At 39.4% G+C, this 26,642-nt stretch overlaps 1 long non-coding RNA gene across 1 annotated transcript in view; it reads left to right on the top strand.

Moving 5' to 3' along the window:
• Window positions 1–3,363: 3,363 nt before the first annotated feature.
• LOC131767027 (uncharacterized) overlaps window positions 3,364–26,642 on the top strand; it is a 119,501-nt gene continuing 96,222 nt past the window's right edge. The window contains exon 1 of the long non-coding RNA XR_010835687.1: window positions 3,364–3,470. This is a non-coding gene — a long non-coding RNA (uncharacterized lncRNA). The remainder of the gene's footprint in view (window positions 3,471–26,642) is intronic.

Genomic DNA, 26,642 nt, shown 5'->3' with positions numbered 1-26,642 from the left:
TATTGGAAAACACCTAAAAATGTAATTGACTGAATATAAAAGAGTCAAAATAGCTCAAGGTATGAAGGCTGTAGGAAAAGGGGTTGCCTTGGGGGAAAGAGGCATGTGTGGGGTTTTGGATATCATGAAGACAAACATGCGAATTGTTGTTTGGGAAGGTAATTTGTGTCCCACACGAAAGCCTGCTTGTGGAAGAAAGTGCCAGAATACTGCTCTAGTGGGTTGCATTGTGTCCCCCCAGAACACACGTCCAAGTCCTAACCCTTGCTAACTGTAAACGTGACCTTTTTTGGAAACAGGGTCTCTGCAGATGTAATTAAATTAAGGATATGGAGATGAGATCATTGTGGATTTAGGAAAGACTCTAAGTCCCACACCAGCGTCTCTTTAGAAGAGAGAAAGGGACATTTGAGACGCAGAAACAGAGACACAGAGAAGGAGGTGTTGTGAAGACAGAAGCGGAGATTGGAATGATGCATCTACAAGCCGAGGAACATTAACGATTCCTGCCAGCCACCAGAAGCTAGGGGACAGGCATGGAACGGATTCTCCCTTAAAGCCTCCAGCAGGAACCAACCCTGGCAACTTGATTTTGGACTTCTGGCTCCATAACAGTAAAAGAATAAATTTCTGTTGTTATATGCTACTCAGTTTGAAGTAATTTGTTACAGCAGCCTCAGGAAACAAAGACAACCACCCATAAAAACACACACACACGAAGAAGAGACCCAGGACTAGAAAAAAGGACCCTGGTAGGTATAGGACTGTGCTGTTCAATATGATAGCCTTAGCCACATATGGCTATTCAAATGTAAATTAATTAAAATTAAATGAAATTAAAAATTCAGTTCCTCAGTTGCACTAGCCACAATTTGAGGGCTCAATTGCTACATGTGGCTCATAGTTATGCAATGGGACAGCACAGAGAAAGAACATTTCCATCATTGCAGGAAGACCTACTGGACAGCACTTCTGTAAGAGCCACGAATCAAGGTTCCATCTTTAGAGGAAAGCGGTGTGCATGGGGGCTTCATATCTGCTTTTTTACCCACAGCTGCCCCGGAAGATAGCAGTTATCACTGGTAGTGTCACTTTTGATTATGAAGGAAAAACAGCAGCGAGGTGTAAATATAGTACAACCACCTGTCTCAGTTTTCCTCCCACATACCATCTTCCATAACAGCAAACATGTTAAATGATTGTATTGACAGACAATTCTCTTCCAGGCCAACATCCTACACCACTAGTTCAGAAACCATCAAACATGTTCTTATCTACAAATACTATGTGAGTCATATCCAGGTGAACATATTTATTTGATTCCCTTCCTTGTATATTTCTATTTCCTCTTAAAATTTTAAGACGAATTTTTCCCCCTTACAGCCTTTTACCCTCTGGTGGGCTCTGTGGCTTTTGGGAACAGTGGGAGCTCCTTGATGGGCTTAGAAAACTAGGGAAAGATTCTTAACAGGGGAATAAAGTGATATACACTTGATTTTTCCCCAGGAGATGAATCTGGCAATGATGTTAGAATGATTTGAAAGGGTAAAGATTGCTGGCTGGGTGGTCTTGATGAAAATGGGAAAGAAATTCTGAATTGCAGAAGCTGCCGTCACCGAGACCCACCTGTTTAGGGCTATCTTTAGCTTCATTCGGGGGCATTTTATCCACATAACCTTTCTTTCCCTTATTTTTCTTGTCTCCAGATACAGACAAGGAGGAATTTGCAACATTAAGATGGGAAACAGCATCACAGGATTGTATGTGTGTGAATGTGTGTGTGTACGTGTCTGTGTACATGTATGTGTGTGCGTGAGAGAGAGAAAGAAAGAGAGGAGAAAGCAAGAGAATGATGGGTATATATATATATATATATATATATATATATATATATATATACATACACACCATATATGTATATGGTGATGCATTTTGTTGGTTACACGTAGATGAATAGGATGGCACTCAGAAGTTTCTTACAGCCTCACCCCAAACACATTACTCCTTCCACCCCAAATCCCTCCCTCCCTCTGCTCTTAGGACCACACGCTCTGTCACAAAAATATGCTATACACATCTGTGCCTCTATCTTTTGTCCTTATTCTTCACTTTGCCGAGAGTGCTGTTTCTTGTCCTCTCCCTGTGGTAAACTCCTGACTCCTTTTCAAGCCCAGTACATATGTCACTGCCTGTAGAAGTCTTTCTTCTGCTATTCTCCTCTCTCTTCAGAAGGTATTCCTGCTTTTTATGGTTTTCCCTCTCGACTGTCAAACATATTCATCTGTCATGCAGCCCTTGAATTAGTTGCATTGTTAATTATTTTCTTTATTTTTTATCTGCAGATGATTCCAGCGTCATCAGTGGATACTCAAGGAAGGCATGTTGAATGGATATCTGAGCTAGGTGAGGGTGACTTGCAAGCAGAATGCAAAGTTGGTGCAGGGTGTGAATCTCTCAGCTGTTTTTCTTCTCACTTGACACATGCTGCTATGACCTGTTTTCATTCAGTACAATTCCTTGACCTATAGCTTAGAGATGGCATGTCATTCTACACCCAAATGAATTACTCATCATAAGTAATAGATTATTTCATTCTCCTCACCCTTCCACATGCGTTTGCCCCACGCACCCCATCTGCCCCATCCCTGCTGCATGTTCCCCATCTTAGTAAATGGCACCTCCCTGCACTCAATTGTTCAAGCCAGAAAGCTGGGAGCCATCTTTGATTTTGTCCCCTTCTCTTTATCTTTCTTCCTCCCATCCATTAGCACAAATAGTCAGTTCTATCTTAGAATGATCTCTCTCCTTCTGGCCATCTCCACAGCCACCACCCTGACTACCCACCAGTATCTTTTGCTTGGGTTACAGCTGTAGCCTTTTAACTGGTCTTCCCATGTCTGTTCTCCACAGAGCGGTGGCTAGTTTGATATAGAAACATAAATTGGAGAATTTCACTCCTCTGGTGAAATATTTTAATGGCTTCCCACTGTCCTTTGAATGAAACTGAAGTTCCCAAGAATGGCCCAGAGGCCCTGAGTGGTTTGGCCCCCAACTGCTTCCTGGCAACTGTTGGGCTTTTCTCCCAGGGTCCCTCATATTGAGTTTCTTTGTTCACCTCAGAGCTTTGCAGACTCCTCTGATTGGAGAAATCTTCTCTCCATTCTTGAAGGTTTGGTGCCCTCTCAAACGTAGGGTTCAGTTTTTATGTCACTTCCTCAGAGAAGCCTTCCCTGAGTCTCGCTAAGTAAAACCCTGTCTTGTTCTTTTCTGCAAAGTATTTTGTGTCCTACATAGCACTCAAAGAATTGGTCATAAGTTCAGTTATTAGTGTTTGTTTAACTATTGTCTACTCTCCCAGAAGCTGCAAGGAACACAAGGGTAGAGATCGTGGCTACCGTGTTCATCCAGTTACCAGCACAGCCCTCAGAACAGAGTCTATGCTCCATAGAACACATACGGAATGAATATGAGTGAGTATTCAGACTCCTCTCACTGTTTATTAGCTATCATAATCTTTCTCATGCTTTAAGACTTATCTCTAATGTCAGCTTTGCATAAAGTCTTCTCCATTCCCTTTACTTAAAATGAACCTTACTTTGAGCTTCTGTGTTGTTTGTTTAAGGCTTTGATGTTGAGAATCAATATATGAAGTAGTTGAGAGAACAGGCTTTGGAGTAAGACTTGAGTTGAATCCTCACCTAGCATTTGTCACCTTTGTGATCTACTTGGGCAAGTAACTTAAACTCTCTGACTTTTGATTTCATTACACCAGGGAGAAATTTCTAACCTCATTTGTATAAGATGCTTGGCCCATGGAAGGAGACTCAATGAAGGTGGATAGCTACTATTAAATTGATTCATAATTTTCTATGTATTTTTAGGTAAATGTTTTGAAAGCAAGAAATAGTGAATCCTAAATGACATGATTGAAGGCATTTGATTTCTGTGGACCAGGTCAAAAGCAGCTTGATATTGGAGAATATCCCAGGTTCTAGAGTCATAAAAATCTGGTGTCAACCCCCAGATTTACCACTTGTTGGCTGTGACATTGTATAGGTTTCTTATCCTACTGAAGTCTCAGTTTTCTGGTATGATTGGAATGATACTATTTCAACAGGGGTGTTATGAGGATTAAATATAATGTACACTAAGGCCAAGGGACAATATATAATCATAGCTGCATAAAATACCTTTAATACTAGATCTATTTCACTCAACCAGGACAGAAACTTGGTCAAACTGAACATGATCAAACCTGACATGACTAACAATGCTAGTAGAACTCCTGTAAATTTTTTCAAGCAGCCCAACTTGCCAGAACTTGAGAAAAAATAATTTTCTCAGGTGGATAAATTTAGTGTAAAGGGCTGGGCATTTCTCCAGTGCCTGCCCATTTGTTCTAGGTAGTGGCTTCAACTACCCTTGCAACAACAATGGGACCAAGATGAACTCTGCCTGGGACTGGAGGCCCACACTAAAACATGGTGTCTTTTAAAGGCTCCTGATCAACTGGTAGATTTGTTTTCTAGAAGACATCTGAAAAATCTGGAGGCATATGGAACACAAAGCCTTCTTTAAAGAGAACAATAAATATCTGATTCTAGGGAATGGGTATTCAGACATTCCTAATGTTCAATTATTGAAAGAGATATGTATGAAATTTTAAAAATTAAAAATTTTAAAATAATGTTTTCAAATACTTCAAAGGAGAAGAACTGGGGCCATGTACTAGGCTGGATAGTGTCCCCTCAAGAGTTATGTCTACCTGGAATCGTCATAGACCTTATTTGGAAATAGGATCTTTGCAGATGTAATCAAGTTAAGATGGGGTCACACTGGATTAGGTGGTTTCTAAATCCAGTGTAACTTGTGTCTTTATAAGAAGAGAGGAATTTGGACACAGACACATAGACATAATGGGAAGATGATCATGTGAAGATGGAGGAAGAGGTTGGAGTGATGCTTCCACAAGCCAAGGAATGCCAAGGATGGCCAATAGCCACCAGAAGCTACGTGAGAATTCTTCTTTAGGGCCTTTGGAGGAAACATGGCCCTGCTGGCACCTTGATTTCAGACTTCTATCCTTCAGAACTGTCAGAAAATAAATTTCTATTGTTTAAGCCACCTAGTTTGTGGTGATTTGTTAATCAGCCCTAGGAAATTAATACAGGCTGGAATCCTGACACAAGATCATGAGCTCTGCCAGATACTAGTTCTATATCCTTAGGCAACCTCTCCAAGCCTCAGTTTTCTTCTTTGAAAAACAGAGTTACCCCAAAGCCAGACAAAGACTGTACAAGAAAATAAAATTACAGGCCAGTTTCCGTGATGAACATAGATGCAAAACCCCCAGCAAAATACATGCAAATTGAATTCAACAGCACATTAAAAGGATCATACACCACGGTCAAGTGGGATTTATACCTAGGATGCAAGAATGGTTCATTTGCAACAGCATGGATGGAACTTGACATTATGCCAAGTGAAATAAGTCAGTCACAGAAGGACAAACACTGCATGAGTCCACTTATATGAAGTATCTAAAATAGTCAAAATGATGGAAGCAGAAAATAGAATGGTGGTTGCCAGGGGATTGGGCAGGGGAATAGGAAATTGTTGTTAATGGGTATAAAGTTACAGTTATACAAGATGAATAAGTTCTGGAGATCTGTTGTGCAAACATTGTACCTATAGTTAACAATACGATGTTGTCCACTTAAAAATTTGTTAGGGTAGATTTCATGTTAAGTGTTCATACCACAAAAACAAAAACAGAAAAAGCAAAAGGACATGAGGGAACATTTGGAGGTGATGGATATATTTATTATCTTGATTGTGGTGATGGATCATGGGTAGATGCATATGTCCAAACTCATCAAATTGTATACATTAAACATGAGCAGTTTGGGGGTATATTTATATATTAATTATACCCCAATAAAGCTGCAAAAATGTTGGTGAATTATAGGAATATTAATAAACGGTCTTTGAAGTATGTCACAAAAAAGAAAAAAAAGAAAGAAAAACAGTGTGTATAGGACACCTCTAGTGCCCTGTTTCATGTTGACTACGTCTTACTCTAGGTGTAATTTACAGAAGCTCCCCTTGGCTTCCCCAGGCATGTGCTACATTTTGCCACAGGGCATCTCTGCTGCAGCCACATGCAGACTCACTACTCACTACTCTTAGGCATTGCAGACTCACTACTCTTAGGCATTGCAGTCCTGGAAGTGTTATGGTGTCAAAACCCTATAGGACAACTCTTGACCAAGGGGACAAAGTCCAGGGGGAAAATATTCCTCTCTTCAGAGTATTAGATAATTCTGGGGTGCTTTCTGCACAGCTTCTCAGATCTATCTTCATGAATTAGAACCCTTGTTGCCCACAGAATAGATCAGCCAGACAACACACCCTTGGGTTGGCTTTCTGCACTTCCCTGTTTCATTCCTCCTAGTCCTTACTCCCTTTCCTTGTTCACTTCCCAAATTAAGCTACGTGCACACAAGCCCCTGTCACAGGCTCTGCTCTTTGAGGAACCTAGGCTAAGATACAGTGATCATCATGTTATTGACCTCATGGTGTTGTTCTGAAGATGAACATTTAAATGTATGTAAAGTGCTTAGTCTAGTAGCTGGCACATAGAAAGCACCCAATAAACGTTAGCCATTTCCCCAATTGAGGTGGAATGTTCTGGAAGATGAATTTGAAATGTGCTATCATAAATCTCTCTTTCTAAGTGTTGAGTGGACACATAACAGTAAAAGTTGTTTGTGGTCTTTCAGCTTCAGCTCCCATCTTCATTAACACAAGTGGGGCTGTAATGGTAGAAACCAAGATATCAAATTTCACTCCCCTTTATGACACCTACTTGAAGCCCTGAACCCAAGAACTAAAAGCGAAATAAAACTATTTACCAGCCAGAGGGAAAGGAGAATAACAGCATGTGGCTTGTAAACTTAACAAATGTAATCACGGTAATTGAGCAGCCCAGGAAATAATTTGGCCAGTGTAATTATATTACAAATTACATATTGCACAATTAGACAATGCATTTTGGCCACAAATGGAACTCCAAATATACAATTTGTGGAGAGGTAGTTTAAAATAAGAAAGCAAAGGCTCAGAAATGCATTTACATTTGTATCCATATTAAAGGGAATATACCAAGGAAAGTAACAAGGAAAAAGATCAGGGTTTTCAACAGAAAAAAATACAACTGAGTTGAATGAATTTTGCCAAATACTATGTAGATGCAATACCATTATTTGAATTTCCAACATGTGTAAAATCCTCAAACTTCATTATTTCTTAAGTAGACATTCTCATATTATGGGGTCTTGATTTGGGCTCTTAAACAATGGATTAATGAAGTCCTTAATTCAGTGGGAAATTCCAATATCCAATCACCAAAACATGTTGGCGGAATCAAATTTTATTTTTTCTTGTCAAGTACATACATTCCTGAAACATGCCGATTGGTAGATGCACAAGAGAAATAAATTGCTTTTCTTATTCTGCTGTTCCAGATTCTTGGGAATTCAGTCATTTGGTCTGATCCTCATCAAATATTTACTATGGACTTTTCTATGTTCCAGATTCTATTCTAGGAGGGGGTGCAGTGGGGAACTTAGTAAACATGATTATCTCATGAAGAGTGTGCTAGATGAGAGAAAAAAAACATTAAACAAATTATTACAAACAATTCATGAAATGATTACAGATGTATCAAATATTAAGAGGTAAGGGTGGAGGATACCATGTGTGCTCACAGCAGGGTGTTCTAACCAACCCTGATAGGAAAGGACTGATATTTACACTGTGATCTGAGGATCCCCAAGAAATAGAGGATTCCCTACTTATTTTACGGTTAGTAATGGGTAAGGAAGCCCTTCTGGAATTTTTTGTCTGGAGGCCCCAAAGTACAATGTCTGCTGCAGATGGGAACCATCAAAGGGAAAAGCAATTGGAGAAAATATTTTCCTGTTAAAAAAAAAACAACCTCGGTAATTTTGGGATGAGTTCTATACTGATTCTTGGTTTGTGTCCTGGAGGGCTGGAGATTTAATATGCCTTGCCCATTGGATTTTTGAAAAGTGCAATTTAAAACACCCAGACTTGGGCTTCCCTGGTGGTGCAGTGGTTGGGAGTCCACCTGCCGATGCAGGGGACACGGGTTCGTGCCCCGGTCTGGGAAGATCCCACATGCCGCGGAGCGGCTGGGCCCGTGAGCCATGGCCACTGAGCCTGTGCGTCCGGAGCCTGTGCTCTGCAATGGGAGAGGCCACAACAGTGAGAGGCCCACGTACCGCAAAAAACAAACAAACAAACAAAACACCCAGCCTCTCTTTGCTCATTACTTGGAGTTTAGGGGCAGGATACCACCAGTGAAAAATCAACAAAACAATACTCATTGTGGTTCCCATTTATTGAGTGCTTTACTTTGAGCCAATCTCTGTTGAGAGCTTTGTCCTACTCAGTCTTCACAACAGTCCATGTGTTGTGAGCCGTTGTTGCCCTGTTCTGCACATGGGACAGTTGGGGTTTCCATAGGGTAAGTAAATTGTTCTAGGGCCTCAGAGAGTGTGTGGCATATCTGGGCTTGAACCCAGTGTCTCTCTGATCCAAATGTCTGCTCTCTAGCATTTTGCTATTAGGCTGTTTGTGTGTTTAAAAATAACCAATGAAAAAAGGAAGAAAGAAAAAGAGAAAGTACCTTATGAACAATAGATTTGTCCCAGGCCATAGTTTGCTGTCATCTAAGTCTGGTTCTCAAAGTGTGGTCCCCAAAATAACATTGTCAGCATGACCTAGAAACTTGATAGAAATGGGTAAGCTGCTGAATCTGAAACTCAAGGGGTGGGACCCAGAAATCTGAGTTTTGACAAGCCTAGGATTGGTTGCCAATTAAAGTCTGAGAGCCACTGCTCTAGGCAAATATGGAAGGCTCTGCAGAGCCCTTCTGTTCATTTGGAGTCCGGCAGTGTCAGACAACAAGGTAATTCTGATTCATTTCCTTCTGCTGGGACAGCCATAATCGGAAAGTAGCTTTTCCATTTAAGCTGCAGATTCAAAGCATTTTCATGGTCTGGGATTTCTGTCTTCATTGCCCACCCCATACTGATTTAAAACTGATCTTTGGTCCCTGAGCTTTTTTATTTTTGATTCATATCAACTGCTGTTTAAAACAGATGACCTCATTAAGAAACTTCATCTGCTCTCCTCAAGGTCCTGGCTTTGTTTATATTGGAGTGTGTGTATCTTAATTGGAAAATGTGTCAGAGCCAGGTTAGGATGTGAAAAATCTCTGATTGGATCCTGGGAAGTGTAGATTTTTCCATGTGAACTTAATGAAGGAACTTTTTCCCCAAGACAGAGAGAGACCAACACCACAGGGAAGAAGTTAGTAATAAAAACCAAGGGAGTAAAAACAAACAAAAAACCCAAAAAACCAAGGAAGTGAAAAAAAAAACCCACTGAAAAAGGAAAATATTAGATATGTGGAATTAGGTCTTTTTCACAAAAAGGAAAACTATATTGAAGTGACATGGGAAGACACTGGACGAGTGACATGACCTGGGTTATGTTTCTTTCAGTTCACCTTTTTCTCTTTCAGGTAAATACTGACCTGAGACTCAGCTTTACATGACTTGCAGGTCATATTAAAGAGACATCATGACCTAGGATGGGTTTTGTGGGCAAGAGAGTAATCAGATAAATTTGGAACATGCTGCATATCGTCTCTGTCTTGGAGGTTTTGGTGCACATTAAGCATTCTCTCAGCACATAAGCCTTTCAGCAAGTGTTTCTCAATATTATTTGACCTTAACACTATTTTTATATCTATTATTATCCTGAGAACATGCTGATCTCAGGTCTTCAAGTAGCAAATGGTCTTTGGTGCATCAAGGTAGTGTGGCCAACTTTGTGATGATCTTTCACAAATTGGCACTTGTGACCGGTGCCGTTTTGATGCACTATGTCTGGATGGACAGTGGGTCTCTGGGTGTGGTAAATAGAATATGAGCTGGGTTCCCTTGGAAAAAGCACTGACACGGAGATATTGAGTCAATGACATGACTAAAAGATCTTCTTACATTTTTGTGCTAGATTGAAAGTCCATCCACTGGATACCTTTGTTAGATAAAAGTTTTGTAGGTAGTTCTCTAGTCCATGTTTGAAAATATTTCATGATAGACACCTTGCTCTTTTGCAATGTCTAATTTGGAGATAAAGGTAATGAGACTCAGCCTTGGCTAGAGAGTTTTGAGGAAAACATCATTCCTGGAGGGAGCATATAGGAATGAATTTGGCCTGAGCCAACTTAGTTGGTTCAGCCTCTAAGTTCTTGGCAATGAACTCAATAACCTCAGTCCTGCCCATTCGCTGAGTCAGTCTTGGTAAAGGGCTTCTTACCCTGGATTGTGTGATCCTACATGGCCAGGCCCCTGCTTGTCCAGTCTCATTTCTCAACACTCACCATCTGCCATGCCACCTACCATTTTTAGTCCCCTAGGTATACAAATACTTTCTCTCTTCACTGGACCATGTTGTTCCCTCTGTTCCGAACACTTTTCCTCTTTCCCTAACTAACCCTGACTCCTTGTTGACATCTCAGTTTGGACAACACTTACCCTGGGAAGCCTTTTATATTTGTTGGGTTTTTTTTTTTTTTTTTTTTAGTTGCAAGTGGTAGAAACCACAGCTGGCTTATTAAGCAGAAAATGTTACTACATGGATCAAAAATTTTGGAGCCTCGACTTGACTGGAAATGCTACTGTTGCCAAAATGGATACCAACCTGATTCAGAAACCTGACTTTAGGGGCTTCCCTGGTGGCGCAGTGGTTGGGAGTCCGCCTGCCGATGCAGGGAACACGGGTTCGTTCCCCGGTCCGGGAAGATCCCACATGCCGCGGAGCGGCTGGGTCCGTGAGCCATGGCCGCTGAGCCTGCGCGTCCGGAGCCTGATGCTCCGCAACGGGAGAGGCCACAACAGTGAGAGGCCCGCGTATCACAAAAAAAAAAAAAAAAAAAAGAAACCTGACTTTCCAAACCAGTGTAGCTGAAAGGCTTGGATGCCTTGAAAGCCAAATTGTTCCATGGGGGCCTTTGTATTCCTCTGTCATAGTTCTAAGTCAAAGTCTTTCAAAGATGAGTCAGGTTAGTATGGTCTAGGGAACACGCCTGTGCCTCAGTTACAAAAGAGGCTGGGTGGCAAGTTTTCTGGATCCTGTTTTAGGGAAGGGGAATGCATCAGGCTGGACATTTCCTGAGGTTTCAAAGAAAGATCAAAGATGCTGGGCTAGCAGCTAACATGACAAATGTTCACCATCCATTTCCTGATTTTTGTGACTCTGTGTTAGGTGCCCCTCAGCACACTACACTTCCCCATCTTGGCATCTCTCTCCCACCTCCATATTGTAATCAGCTCTTTACTGTTTTATAACTTTCCCCAGACTGCCTATGAGAAAAAGGGCTGTGTGGTGTGAATTTGTTTTTATTCACAATTGCGTTCCCAGACCCCAGCTTAGTATTGCTCTGTACACAGTAAGTGCTCAATAAAGATCTGTTGAGAGAATACATTTGGCTCAATTAGTCTGGGTTTCATAAAGCTGGCACCCAAGGAACCTATGTCTCATACCTGCTGTATTTTTCCTATTATGACTCACTCCCATTGTTCCTTTTCTTTTCTTTCTCTCCAGCTTTATGAGATATAATTGACAAATAACACTGTGTAAGTTTAAGGTGTAAAATGGGATGATTTTATGTATATATATATATATATATATATATATATATATATATATATATATAGTGAAGTGATTAGCACGGAAGATTAGTTAACACATCCATCACCTCACATAGTTACCTTAGTTTTTTTAGTGGTGAGAACATTTAAGATCTACTCAGAAAATTTCAAATATGCAATATAGTATTGCTAACTATAGTCACCATGCTGGATTCTCACTGGATCCTCAGAACTTATTCCTTTTATAACTGAAAGTTTGTACTCTTTGACCAGCATTTCCTCTTTTCTACCACCCCCCCAACCCCTGGTAACCATCAATCTCTCTGTTTCTATGAGTTAGACTTTTTTAGATTCCACATGTACATGAGACCATGCAGTAGTTTAATTTCTCTGCCTGATTTATTTCACTTTAACTTAATGTCCTCAAGATTCATCCATGTTGTTGCAAATGGTAGATTTCCTTCTTTTTTTTAATGGCTATTATCCCATGGGCCTTTGTCCAACGTCAGACACCTAAGTTGTTTCCATGTTGTCTTGGCTATTGTGAATAATGCTGCAGTAAACATGGGGGTGCAGATATGTCTTTAAGACTATGACTTCATTTCCTTCGGATATACTCCCAGAAGTGGGATTGCTGGATCAGCTTTCCTTTTCAACCTGTATCCAATTCTATCACTGAGGCAAGGAAAACTACCTTGGGTTCAAACCTTTTTACTGAAACGGGCCCTGGAAATTTACAAGCTTTTGTTGCTCTTATATCCTCAACCATTAAACGGAACCATATTCCCAACCAGGAGTATAACTCGGGAGCAATACATTCCCACCCGCCTACCTTCCACATTGCTCTAGCTTATTTAATCCTGCTTCACTATATTAGTTCCTCTTGTATATGTCATTCCAGTGCTGATTTTTGCTTTTCACATCTGGATAGGCCTGACAGTTGCGTTTGCTGCTTTAGCTTCAGGCCTGCCAGTTCCAATTCCTCCCTTTTTCCACTAGCCCAGCACAGAGGGCTTAGTGTTCCTCAGGGTCAAGCCCAAATGAGGGTGGGAAGTCGGAGAGTATAATATTCCATTTTAGCTTCACTGAATTTGAATTATGAGTGGAATAGCCCAGTGAAAATACCAAGAAGGCAGTAATAGGAAATATTGACCTTGAGTTCATGCATGAAGTCAGAGCCAGAGCTGAGAATTTGAGATTCACTAGAAAAAGAGAGTGGATAGAGTATGAGAGAATCCCAAAGAGCTAATGCAGAATGAGGAAAGAAGCAAAGACCAAACTTTCAGTCTGCTTGCAAGCCACGGGCAAGAGTCTGTTCAGATGAAGAAATTAAAAGTGTGAAATATGGAGGAAATAAACAGTTGATTAAATTTGTAGGAAGAGAAAAGAGTATGAGATAAAGGATACAACTGAAAAGATTTCTTAGAAAGAAGGGGGAACATATCCTTGAAATGAGAAGGAAAATAAGCCAGAAGAAGTGAAGAGCCAGAGACATAGCAAAGTAGGTGCGGAGAAGTCCTAAGGGAATTTCATGGCTGATGGTTTTTATTTTTTCCTATCTGCTGAGAGTTATGGCACTGAGATGTCCTTGAGGCATTGAAAAGAATTGAGAAGACTTGAAAGAGCTGCTATAAGGAATGAGAAAGAGATATTTAAGGATGCAGTAAAGTATCAGGCTCTAACAGAAGCGTAATGATGTGAATTTGTAGTGGCTGCCGTCGCTGCTTTTATTTGCAGTGATAGCAATTTATTCAAGTTTTAAATTCTTCTGAAATAAAATAATATTTTTCACGTGTTGTTATAGTTAAAAAATAGAAAAAAAATGAGATATACTTAATAAAATCCCAAATTAATTTCCAGTGACTTACATTCCAAATTATCTTGGGAAAAGTTTAAGTGTGGTATATCTCAAAAACAATACAGCTAGAAGGAGAACTAGTGCTTAAATGGCTATAGCATACCAGACCCTGGGCTATGCACTTTGTATGTCTTACCTATTTTTAAAAATTTAATTAAATTAATTGATTTATTTTTACAGCAGGTTCTTATTAGTTATCTATTATATACATATTGGTATATATGTATCAATCCCAATCTCCCAATTCATCCCCCACCCATGCTTTCCCCCCTTGGTGTCCATATATTTGTTTTCTACATCTTTGTCTCTATTTCTGCCTTGCAAACCGGTCATCTGTACCAATTTTCTATATTCCACACATATGCGTTAACATACGATATTTGTTTTTCTCGTTCTGACTTCACTGTGTATAACAGTCTCTGGGTCCATCCACATCTCTACAAATGGCCCAATTTCATTCTTTTTATGGCTGAGTAATATTCCATTGTGTATATATACCACATCTTCTTTATCTATTCATCTGTCAATGGGCATTTATGTTGCTTCTATGTCCTGGCTATTGTAAATAGTGCTGCAATGAACATTGGGATGCATATGTCTTTTTGAATTATGGTTTTCTCTGGGTGTATGCCCAGTAGTAGGATTGCTGTGTCATATGGTAATTCTATTTTTAGTTTTTTAAGGAACCTCCATACTTTTCTCCATAGTGGCTGTATCAATTTACATTCCCACCAACAGTGCAAGAGAGTTCCCTTTTCTCCAACGCTCTCCAGCATTTATTGTTTGTAGATTTTTTTGATAATGGTCATTCTGACTGGTGTGAGGTGATATCTCATTGTAGTTTTGATTTGCAGTTCTCTAATGATTAGTCATGTTGAGCATCCTTTCATGTGTTTGCTGGCAATCTGTATATCTTCTTTGGAGAAATGTCTGTTTAGGTCTTCCGCCCATTTTTGGGTTGGGTTTTTTGTTTTTTTGATACTGAGCTGCATGAGCAGCTTATATATTTTGGAGATTAATCCATTGTCAGTTACTTCATTTGCAAATATTTTCTCCCATTCTGAGGGTTGTCTTTTTGTCTTGTTTATGGTTTCCTTTGCTGTGCAAAAGCTTTTACATCTCATTAGGTCCCATTTGTTTATTTTTGCTTTTATTTCCCTTACTCTAGGAGGTAGGTCAAAAAAGATCTTGCTGTGATTCATGTCAAAGGGAGTTCTTCCTATGTTTTCTGCTAAGAGTTTTATAGTGTCCAGTCTTACATTTAGGTCTTTAATCCATTTTGACTTTATTTTTGTGTATGGTGTTCGGGAGTGTTCTAATTTCATTCTTTTACATGTAGCTGTCCAGTTTTCCCAGCACCACTTATTGAAGAGCCTGTCTTTCCTCTATTGTATATCCTTGCCTCCTTTGTTATTGATTAGTTGACCATAGGTGCAGAGGTTTATCTATGGGCTTTCTATCCTGTTCCATTGATCTATATTTCTGTTTTTGTACCAGTACCATATTGTCTTGATTACTGTAGCTTTGTAGTATAATCTGAAGTCAGGGATCCTGATTCCTCCAGCTCCATTTTTCGTTCTCAAGATTGCTTTTGCTATTCGGGGTCTTTTGTGTCTCCATTGTTTACCTCTAGTATTTTTCTGGTGGCATCTTTAGGGTTTTCTACATATATTATCATGTCATCTGCAAACAGTGACAGTTTTACGTCTTCTTTTCTGATTTGTATTATTTTTATTTCTTTGTCTTCTCTGATTGCCCTGGCTAGGACTTCCAAAACTATGTTGCATAAGAGTGGTGAGAGTGGACATTCTTATCGCGTTCCTGATCTTAGAGGAAATGGTTTCAGTTTTTCACCAGAGAATGAATGATGTTGGCTGTGGGTTTGTCATATATGGCTTTTATTATGTTGAGGTAGGTTCCCTCTATGCCCACTTTCTGGAGAGTTTTTATCATAAATGGGTGTTGAATTTTGTTGAAAGCTTTTTCTGTATCTGTTGAGATTACCATATATATATATATATATATTTAACATCTTTATTGGAGTATAATTGCTTTACAATGCTGTGTTAGTTTCTGCTTTATATCAAAGTGAATCAGCTATACATATACATATATCCCCATATCTTCTCCCTCTTGTGTCTCCCTCCCACACTCCCTATCCCACCCCTCTAAGTGGTCACAAAGCACTGAGCTGATCTCCCTGTGCTATGCATCTGCTTCTCACTAGCTATCTATTTTACATTTGGTAGTGTATATATATCATATGGTTTTAATCCTTCAGTTAATTAATATGGTGTATCACATTGATTGATTTGCATATATTGAAGAATCCTTGCATTCCTGGGATAAACCTCGCTTGATCATGGTGTAAGATCCTTTTAATGTGCTGTTGGATTCTGTTTGCTAGTATTTTGTTGAGGATTTTTGTATCTGTGTTCGTCAGTGATATTGGCCTGTAGTTTTCTTTCTTTGTGACATCTTTGTCTGGTTTTGGTATCAGGGTGATGGTGGCCTCGTAGAATGAGTTTGGGAGTGTTCCTTCCTCTGCAATTTTTTGGAAGAGTTTGAGAAGGATAGGTGTTAGCTCTTCTCTAAATGTTTGATAGAATTCGCCTGTGAAGCCATCTGGTCCTGGACTTTTGTTTGTTCGAAGATTTTTAATCACAGTTTCAATTTCATTACTTGTGATTGGTCTTTTCATATTTTCTGTTTCTTCCTGGTTTAGTCTTAGAAGGTTATACCTTTCTAAGAATTTGTCCCTTTCTTCCAGGTTGTCCACTTTATTGGCATAGAGTTGCTTGTAATAGTCTGTTATGATGCTTTGTATTTCTGAGGTGTCTGTTGTAACTTCTTTTTCATTTCTAATTTTATTGATTTGAGTCCTCTCCCTCTTTTTCTTGATGAGTCTGGCTAAAGGTTTATCAATTTCATTTATCTTTTCTAAGAACCAGCTTTTAGTTTTATTGATTTTTGCTATTGTTTTCTTTGTTTCTATTTCATTTATTGCTGCGCTGATCTTTATGATTTCTTTCCTTCTATTAACTTTGGGGTTTTTTTGTTCTTCTTTCTCTAATTGCTTTAGGTGTAAGCTTAGGTTGTTTATTTGAGATTTTTCTTGTTTCTTGAAATGCTTTTGCTGCATCGCATAGGTTTTGGATCATCGTACTTTTGTTGTTATTTATCTCTAGGTATTTTTTGGTTTCTTCTTTGATTTCTTCTGTGATCTCTTGGTTATTTAGTAATGTATTTTTTAGCTGTCATATGTTTGTGTTTTTAACGTTTTTTTCCCTTTACTTGATTTCTAATTTCATAGCATTGTGGTTGGAAAAGACGCTTGATATGATTTCAGTTTTCTTAAATTTACCGAGGCTTGGTTTGTGAGCCAAGATGTGATCTATCCTGGAGAAGGCTCCATGTGCACTTGAGAACAAAGTGTAATCTGCTGTTTTCAGATGGAATGTCCTATAAATATCAATTAAATCTGTCTGGTCTATTGTGTCATTTAAAGCTTCTGTTTGCTTATTAATTTTCTGTCTGGATTATCTGTCCATTAGTGTAAGTGAGGTGTTAAAGTCTCTCACTATTATTGTGTTACTGTCGATTTCCTCTTTTATAGCTGTTAGCATTTGCCGTATGTATTGAGGTGCTCCTGTGTTTTGTGCATCTATATTTATAATTTTTTTATCTTCTTCTTGGATTGATCCCTTGATTATTATGTAGTGCCCTTCTTTGTCTCTTGTAATAGTCTTTATTTTAAAGTCTATTATGTCTGATATGAGAATTGTTACTCCATCTTTCTTTTGATTCCCAGTTGCGTGGAATATCTTTTTCCATCCTCTCACTTTCAGTCTGTATGTGTCCCTAGGTCTGAAGTGGGTCTCTTGTAGACAGCATATATATGGGTCTTGTTTTTGTATCCATTCAGCAAGCCTGTGTCTTTTGTTTGGAGCATTTAATCCATTCGTGTTTAAGGTGATTATCGATATGCATGTTCCTATTACCATTTTCTTAATTGCTTTGGGTTTGTTTTTGTAGGTCCTTTCCTTCTCTTGTGTTTCCCACTTAGAGAAGTTCCTTTAGCATTTGTTGTAGAGCTGGTATGGTGGTGCTGAATTCTTTTAGCTTTTGCTTGTCTGTAAAGCTTTTGATTTCTCCATCGAACCAGAATGAGATCCTTGCCCAGTAGAATAATCTTGGTTGTAGGTTCTTCCCTTTCATCACTTTAAATATATCGTGCGACTCCTTTCTGGCTTGTAGAGTTTCTGCTGAGAAATCCGCTGTCAACCTTATGGGAGTTCCTTTGTATGTTATTTGTGGTTTTTCCCTTGTTGCTTTCAATAATTTTTCTTTGTCTTTAATTTTTGTCAGTATGATTGCTATGTGTCTTGGTGTGTTTCTTCTTGGGTTTATCCTGCCTGTGACTCTCTGTGCTTCCTGGACTTGGGTGGCTGTTTCCTTTCGCATGTTAGGGAAGTTTTTGACTATAATCTCTTCAAATATTTCCTTGGGTACTTTCTCTCTGTCTTCTCCTCTGGGACCCATATAATGTGAATGCCGGTGCGTTTAATGTGGTCCCAGAGGTCTCTTAGGTTGTCTTCAGTTCTTTTCATTCTTTTTTCTTTATTCTGTTCCACGTTAGTGAATTCCACCATTCTGTCTTCCAGGTTATTTATCCGTTCTTCTGCTTCAGTTATTCTGCTATTGATTCCCTCTAGTGTATTTTTCATTTCAGTTATTGTATTGTTCATCCCTGTTTGTATGTTCTTTAATTCTTCTAGTTGTTTGTTCTTTAATTCTTCCAGGTCTTTGTTAAACATTTCTTGCATCTTCTCGATCTTTGCCTCCATTCTTTTTCTGAGGTCCCAGATCATCTTTACTATCATTATTTTGAATTCCTCTTCTGGAAGATTGACTATCTCCCCTTCATTTAGATGTTGTTCTGAGGTTTTATCTTGTTCCTTCATCTGCTACATAGTGCTCTGCCTTTTCATCTTGTCTATCTTTCTGTGAATGTGGTTTTAATTCCACAGGCTGCAGGATTGTAGTTCTTCTTGCTTCTGCTGTCTGCCCTCTGGTGGATGAGGCTATCTAAGAGGCTTGTGCAAACTTCCTGATGGGAGGGAGTGGTGGTGGATAGAGCTGGGTGTTTCTCTGGTGGGCAGAGCTCAGTAAAACTTTAATCTGCCTGTCTGCTGATGGGTGGGGTTGAATTCCCTCTCTGTTAGTTGTTTGGCCTGAAGCAACACAGCACTGAAGGCTACAGACTCTTTGATGGGGCTAATGGCAGATTCCAGGAGGGCTCATGCTAAGGAGTACTTCCCAGAACTTCTGCTGCCAGTATCCTTGTCCTCACAATGAGCCACAGCCACCCCCAACCTCTGCAGGAGACCCTCCAACACTAGCAGGTAGGTCTGGTTCCGTCTCCCCTGGGGTCACTGCTCCTTCCCCCTGGGTCCCGATGCACACACTACTTTGTGTGTGCCCTCTAAGAGTGGAGTCTCCGTTTCCCCCAGTCCTGTCAAAGTCCTGCAATCAAATCCCACTAGCCTTCAAAGTCTGATTCTCTAGGAATTCCTCCTCCTGTTGCCAGATGCCCAGGTTGGGAAGCCTGAGATGTGTCTTAGAACCTTCACTCCAGTGGGTGGACTTCTGTGGTATAATTCTCCAGTTTGTGAGTCACCCACCTAGTGGTTATGGGATTTGATTTTATTGTGATTGTGCCCCTACTACCATCTCATTGTGGCTTCTCCTTTGTCTTTGGATGTGGGGTATCTTTTTTGGTGAGTTCCAGTGTCTTCCTGTTGATGATTGTTCAGCAGTTAGTTGTAATTCTGGTGCTCTCACAAGAGAGAGTGAGTACATGTCCTTCTACTCCGCCATCTTGAACCAATCTTTGTATGTGTCATCTTATTGAATACTTACAGCATCTCTGAGATGAAGTGACTAATATCTCCTTTATAGAGATGCAGAAAATGAGATTTACAATGGTAATTTATTCAAGGTTACTCATCCAGCAAGTAGAAGAGAGAGAATTTGAACCTTAAGTCTTGAAATGCCAAAACCTGAACTCTTTTTGTTTCTCTATATTATTCTTCAATAAGATCAGAAAGTCATGTCATAATTTTGGTCTTTTATTATATGCACATTGCCATCTAGGTAACTCCTGATTTTGTTAAAGGTATAAAAGTTTGAAGCTATGGTTTAATCTGCTACTCTTCAGAGATGAGGCCTAAAAGAGAATTGAGAGAAAAGATGGATGGAGGAGAACTTTGGAATAATTTCCAGAGATGCCATTGGGAAAGTCTTACTTTCCTCTGGAATATGCCAGAAGTTTTCAGCCCTTGAAGTGAATTCTCAGTGAGAAATGAGAAAGATAAGACTAGAAAAAGAGAGCTTAACTGGAATAATCTTTTATATATTTTATGTCTTTGGGTCCTATTTGGCTCTTCATCTAGATTATGTTCTCACATTACTATAATTTCTCCCCAGAAAAACAAAAGTAAAAAGTGAAGTAGAGGTGAACTTTTCATAGAAGTAATGTCAAATCAGTAGGACTACTAAAGTTAAAAGCCAAAGTGATCAGAAAATCCAAAGAAATGTTCAAACAGTTATAAGAACTAGTGAGTTTAGCAAAATTTCTGGATATAAGATTGGTATACACACATGAATTACCTTTTTATATTAGAGCAATAAACACATTAAAATAAAGGTAAAAATTACCATCTACATTACCTTTAAAACATATCAAATACATAAGAATATATTTACCAAAAGAGGTATGAAACTTCTGTAGTGAAAACTTGAAAATTTCCAAATAGCTGAGAAAAAATAAAGATGTCTCAAATGAATGGAGAGAAATACCATGTTTATAGACAACAATATTGTTAAGATGTCAACAGTCCTCAAGTTGATCTTTAGATTCAATAGAATCCCAGTTAAAATCCAGCAGTTTCTTTTTGTGTGTGTGGTAGGAACTGGCAAGTGGAATCTAAAATTTATGTGAAAATGCAAAGAACATAGGACAGCCAAGAACAAAGCTAGAATACTTATACTATCAGATGTCATCCATATACTGATGTATATGGTAATATAACACCATAAAACAATATATTGCCCATAAAACTTATATATCACCCATAAACTGATGATATAGCATTTTAGGGTTCCAATTTTATGGGGAGAAGATTGCCTATTAAATTTTCCATCTTGGACAGGCCTAGGGTTTTTTCAAATTTTCGTGCACCATATAAACCATGAATATTGAACCTTATAGTTATTCTACTGGTCAGAGTACATGAGTGTGAAAGTAAACTTCAGTGCTCTGCTAACTTTTCAGATCTGCTTCCTGACAGTCCTTGGACTTTATTATCTGATTATTGATATTGCTTGTATGAAAAAATTTCAAACCAGGAGTTTTAGTTATTTTTAAACAAGAGAATTGATTCAGGTACCCATGTAATTTTACTATCAGAAATAAAAAGAAAAAAAAGGTTCTGAAGAACCTTGTGGCAGGACAGGAATAAAGACGCAGATGCAGATAATGGACTTGAGGACACGGGGAGGGGGAAGGGTAAGCTGGGATGAAGTGAGAGAGTGGCATGGACACATATACACTGCCAAATGTAAAATAGATAGCTAGTGGGAAGCAGCCACATAGCACAGGGAGATCAGCTCAGTGCTTTGTGACCACCTAGAGGGGTGGGATAGGGAGGGTGGGAGGCAGATGCAAGAGGGAGGGGATATGGGGATATATGTGTACACAGAGCTGATTCACTTTCTTATACAGCAAAAACTAACACAAATTTTACAGCAATTATACACCAATAAAGATGTTAAGAAAAAAAGAGAGGGTGCTTAGAATGGAATTTATGTGGAGTGATTGCAGGATTTTGTAATGAGAAGTCATAACCATGAAAACGTATGTCAAAGGTAGGGTGAGGACAAGATCACTGGAAGAAAAAACGTCCAGAGATTGAGAGACTAGGTATTGGGATGATAATCTACATTAAGAGTTGGCAAACCACAGCCCAGTCTGGCCCATTCTGGCCCAGTGCCTGGTTTTGTATGGCCCCCAGCACTGCTGGAACCGGCTCGCATTGTGAGCCACAGCTGGTGCATTCCTTTCACTCTGAGCACCTCGGCTCCAGTGCCTGCCACCCAACTGGTGACCACACCTCATCACTGCTTAAGACTCATGCTATTCATCACCTACCTACTGGACACTTCACTGTTGGCAACTGCCAGGCATCAGGGTGTGGAATCTCAGCCCAGCAGGCAGAGATCCAATGAGTTCCCTCACCTCTGGCTAGCTGCCCAAGTTGGAATGGCTGGGCTCTCCAGGAAGAAGAGGATTCTAGGATCTGGGTCACTGGGTCAGAGGGTGAAATTGACTCTGATGGCATCTCAGGTAAATGGGGTGGGTGAGACAGGCAGGCATTTTCTGCTTTGTTACATAAGTAAGTTGTTTTGTCTCTTGAGCCACAAAACCTGCAATATTTATTACTGGCTAGGCTCTGATCTACAGACTTCACCAAGAATTGAGGTAAAAATAGTGCTGGAGGGTGTGACAGTGAGATAGGAGTGAAAATCTTCGAAAAATTAGGGAAAATGGACTAACTGACTTCACCAAGGAGGGTAGTAGATGGAAGAGTCTAATGACATGAGATTAAAACTGGGTCCTGGGTCCCACACTTTTTAATATTTTTAGAAAACCTGGAGGGAGAATGGCCACAGAATGTCAAAGGTTATTACCAGGAATAAAAATAGATTTTCAGATGAGCTTTAAAAAGTCACTGTCTCGCCATTATCATTATGAAATATAAATGGTTATTGTGTTGAAGTAGAATTCAATAGACACTTGAAAACTATAAAATAATTAAGTATATAATCACGAGTGAACCATAAGTGTAGAATTTTTAGCAAGTTTTTATGCAGTTCTGAAACCAAACTGTCCTATGAAACTATCCTAAGTGTCCTTGGATTCAACTCTAGTGTCTTGCTCAGAAGTAAACTTGCCATGCAAATTATTCATTGCCTGAAGAAACAGGGACCTCAGGAAGCTAAAATTAGAACTATCATCCAAGGAATTGTTATTAAATATTTCTAACAACTGATGCTCTCCTCCATCTCAGTCATGACAAGGTACTTAGAGGGACAATGGGATAATTTTTAATGGATGGATACTCTTCTAGGCTATTTTTTTGGGAAAATTATTTCCAAAGGCTGAATCACACTAATGGGAGGCAGCATGAAATGGTGAAAAGCCCTGAATTTAAGTAGGAACCGCCAATCCACCATTTCCCAGTGGTATGATATTGGGAAAATGACTAACCCTCTTTGAATCAAAGTTTCCAAAACTGTAAAATGGGGATAATATTATTAAAGCACATTGGATTTTTGTGAAAAAGAAATGAAAATCCTATGAAAGTTCTTAACACTGTGTCTGGCATATGCTGTGTAAACTCTATGAAGTAAGCCTGAATCTGAACCAACAAGACGTTTCACTGATCCTTAGACAACATTCTTCAAGGCTCATGACTATTACAGAAGAGTTTAAAGATTCATGGGAAAAAAAAGCATTTTGTTGAAATATTTAAAATGGCTATTCTGTGTTGTTTAAGCAATAGTGTAACATAATTAATGGGTATCTGTAGGGGGAATACAAAATGTTATGTATAGAAACTTAATTCTTCATACTCATTTATTCTATTATGTAATAGGCCAATGAGCCAAAATTCCAAAAAAGAATACCAGTAGCTGAGGCATACTGGAGAGTCCATGTCTATTTAACAGATTTCAAATGCTTTTTAACAATATGTTCTTTCCTCCCCCAAATCGTAAGACTTAGCTTGTGAGCCATCATTTTGTGACTCTGTGTGTAGACCCTTGGTTTTGCTGAGAGAAACATCCAGATCTTTATGAATCTCCTCTTAATTCTGTTCAGAGTCACAAACTTCCTATGCAGCTCTGTCACTGATACTAACTGCAGGTATTTTTAACTTTCACTAAAACTTGATCTTTCACTGTATGGCCATTTGTCATAGAGAAACAAAGCTTTTGTCACCTCTTGGGAATTCTGCACACCTCCATAATGAGCAGAGAACAGCAAAGGCCCATTGAGATATGACTCCTGGGTTGAGGCTGAATTCCTAGCTAAGTGGTTTGTTCTCGTAAGTTATGCCCCAAATTGTTTGAGGCTCAAATTTCTGCCTCAGCAAAATAGAGTGACTACAGTATGGCTGAAAGTTTGGGATCCCTGACTATAGTCATGGCATCTGGTTTAGATCCTGGTTCCTTGCCTTACTGGCAGTGTGACTTTGGATGAATTGCTTAATGTCTCTAAGACTTGTTTCTTCTGGGAGTTTCAGCTTGGTCAGACCAGTAATCAGTAGTAATGGCCAAAAGAGGTGAGAGGTCAGGGTGTATTGTGGCCTTTGAACTCAATTTATCTAGGGGAAAATGAGTTCAAAGAAGAAAAATAATATTGTCAATGCACAAAGCAAGAATGGAGTTAAAAATCTGAGCTACAACCACAGAGATCAAGAGCCAGATAGAAGCAGGAATGGAGTAGGCAGCAAAGAGTGAAGGTGGGGCAAAGCAAAGCTTGGGGTGCCAGGCATTTCCCGGGAAGCTGGGGCTATTCTCTAAAGCTTGGTTTTATAGGCTGCCAAGTGCTTTCTGATTTGAATCGCAGTTGCTACAGTTTAAAGCAAAAATTGCAAATTGAAGCCCCAACTTTCAAATTCAGCCCACCAAGCCAGAGGTAATGAGAAGAAAAGTAATGACTAACGTATATTGAACACTTACTACACATGAGGCATGTTCTAAATATTTTATGCATATTAGCTCATTGACACCACTCAGCAACCCTTTGAGTTGGATACCACTAGTATCCTCAGTTTACAAATGGGGGAACTGGGTAAATAGCCAGTTAAGTTTTAGTGTTGGTCTTTAAACCTTCATAGACGGGTTCCAGAATCTGTGCACTTAACCACCATCCTACAATAGGGGCAATATCCTAATGTCAGGGGGAACACAATCAGGGGATGGGGTGGTAGAATGAGACGCATACTCTGCGCTGGTGGGATGGTGTTCCTGCTGACCACTGTCATGGTACCTGACGGAGCAGGTGCTTCTCCCCAGAGCCCTGCAGTCCCCACCCACCTCTGCTGCATTGTTCATTTACGTCACCCTCATTTCTTCAGTAGGTCTTTGTGACCTCAGGTTTAAAGGTCTCAGGTGGACTGCAAGCATCAATGGCAGTAGAGTGGTGCCAGAATTATCCAGAGGGCCGTGAAGAAAGCAGTTGAATTTAAAATTAAAATAGTGGTACTTAAGCAATTGAAACTAAACTACCCAGCCATGAACATCTACTTATATGATTTTAGAGCTTTGATTTTTATAAATAATTGCTCACATCTATTGAAGTCTTTACAGTGACAGGGAGAATGCTGTGCTCCATTAAACTGGTTCACTTTTTACTAGTGCACATAATGATGGATCTATTGACCAGCTCCCTGGCATGTAGGAAGAGTCCTGAGACTGGCTCACATGTCATGACTAGGCCTAGCTCCTAAGAAAAGCTTTAAGATATAATTATCCTCTTTCTTCCCCTTCCATGGAATCTTGGATACCAGGTGTTAAAGATGATAGCATTACAAGATAGGAAGAGTTTGATCCTGGAGTCATTACCTGGACAGCAGCCATTTGGCAAGGACCATCTGTGCTGGAGAAATAACTTTTATTTTGTTGAGCACTTTATGTATAAAAACACACTGAATCCTCATAGCTATCTTATAAGTTCTCTGTTATCCCATTTTGCAGATGAGGAAGCTGAGGCATGGAGCAGTAACTTGCCCAAGGTTACAAGGCTAGTCAACAGCAGAGTCAGAATTTGAACACAGGCTGACTGGCTCCAAAGTCTTACTATTGCCCATACTGCCTCTTAAAAAGCATCTACTGAGCATGTGTGAAGGTCCAAGCAGGAAGTAATGCTCTGGGCATGCCAAGTCCATAAACACACATCGTCTTTGTACTTAAAGAGCTCATGGTAAAAAAAGTGGAAACAGCCTTGTGAATGACTTCAGTAATTTGACATACTTATTGAGTGCATACTGTGCATTTGAGTGTTGTAGGGGAAGAAGTTCATCCACTGTGAAAGCTGGTAGAGGTAAGTCAGGATGGAGAGACAGAGAAGGGAGGGAAACACTTCACGCAGGGCACACTTCTCTTGGGAGACAACAGTCCACTTGGCTTCTGAGGATTGCTTAAGGTTTTGCCCGCATTTAGAACAGTTCTAGGGGGCCTTTAGGCATGTCCTATTTCTTCTCAAGTACATACACCAGCACCTCTTTCCCCTCTCACTTATGTGAACATTTTCTTCATTCAGTGCAATGATCATCTTTGCTTAGTTATTTTAGGAATAGGAACAGAGAACAATTTAAAAATTATCAATTACTGTAAATAAACTTGACAGTCAATATCCCTCATGATACCATAAACCCATGAAGCTATTGACTCACTAACAGGTGACTAATTCTCTAGGATCAGTGGTGACAATAATGCTTTGTTAAATTTAGAACCATCAAAATAAATATACAGGTACATAGGGTCAAAACCATTCCTCATATCCACAAGGGAAATTTTCATCAAGTTAATGTGCCATGGTAAAGCAAAAACAAGTAGAAAAAAATCCTCTTCTCCTTGAAATGTACTTTTTTTTCCTGAAGCGACTTCTCAAATTATTTTCTTTGTTCCTAAACTTTATGATATTCTGTGCAGCAGTGATATTAGCTGAGAAAAATGATGACGAGTCAGCATCAATACAGAGGCACTCCTTTTTAGATATTTGTGAAAGAGTTCAATAATCTTTTGCATCCCAAGACTTCAGCTTGGTGATTTCAACAGTTGTTTGTATTCCTTTGTTTTGCTGTTTTCCTGTTATAGGTCATTGTGGCATTTTAGATATTCCCTACCTGAAATATATAGTGTTTTGAAATTTTTTTTGACAGTGGGGTTTACAGTAAGCTGAAATTTTT

This window comes from Kogia breviceps, chromosome 12 (genome assembly GCF_026419965.1).
Source record: "Kogia breviceps isolate mKogBre1 chromosome 12, mKogBre1 haplotype 1, whole genome shotgun sequence".
Taxonomy (NCBI): Eukaryota; Metazoa; Chordata; class Mammalia; order Artiodactyla; family Physeteridae; genus Kogia; species Kogia breviceps.
The sequence above is the reverse complement of the archived record's forward strand: the minus strand, read 5'-3'. Positions and strand labels throughout refer to the sequence as shown.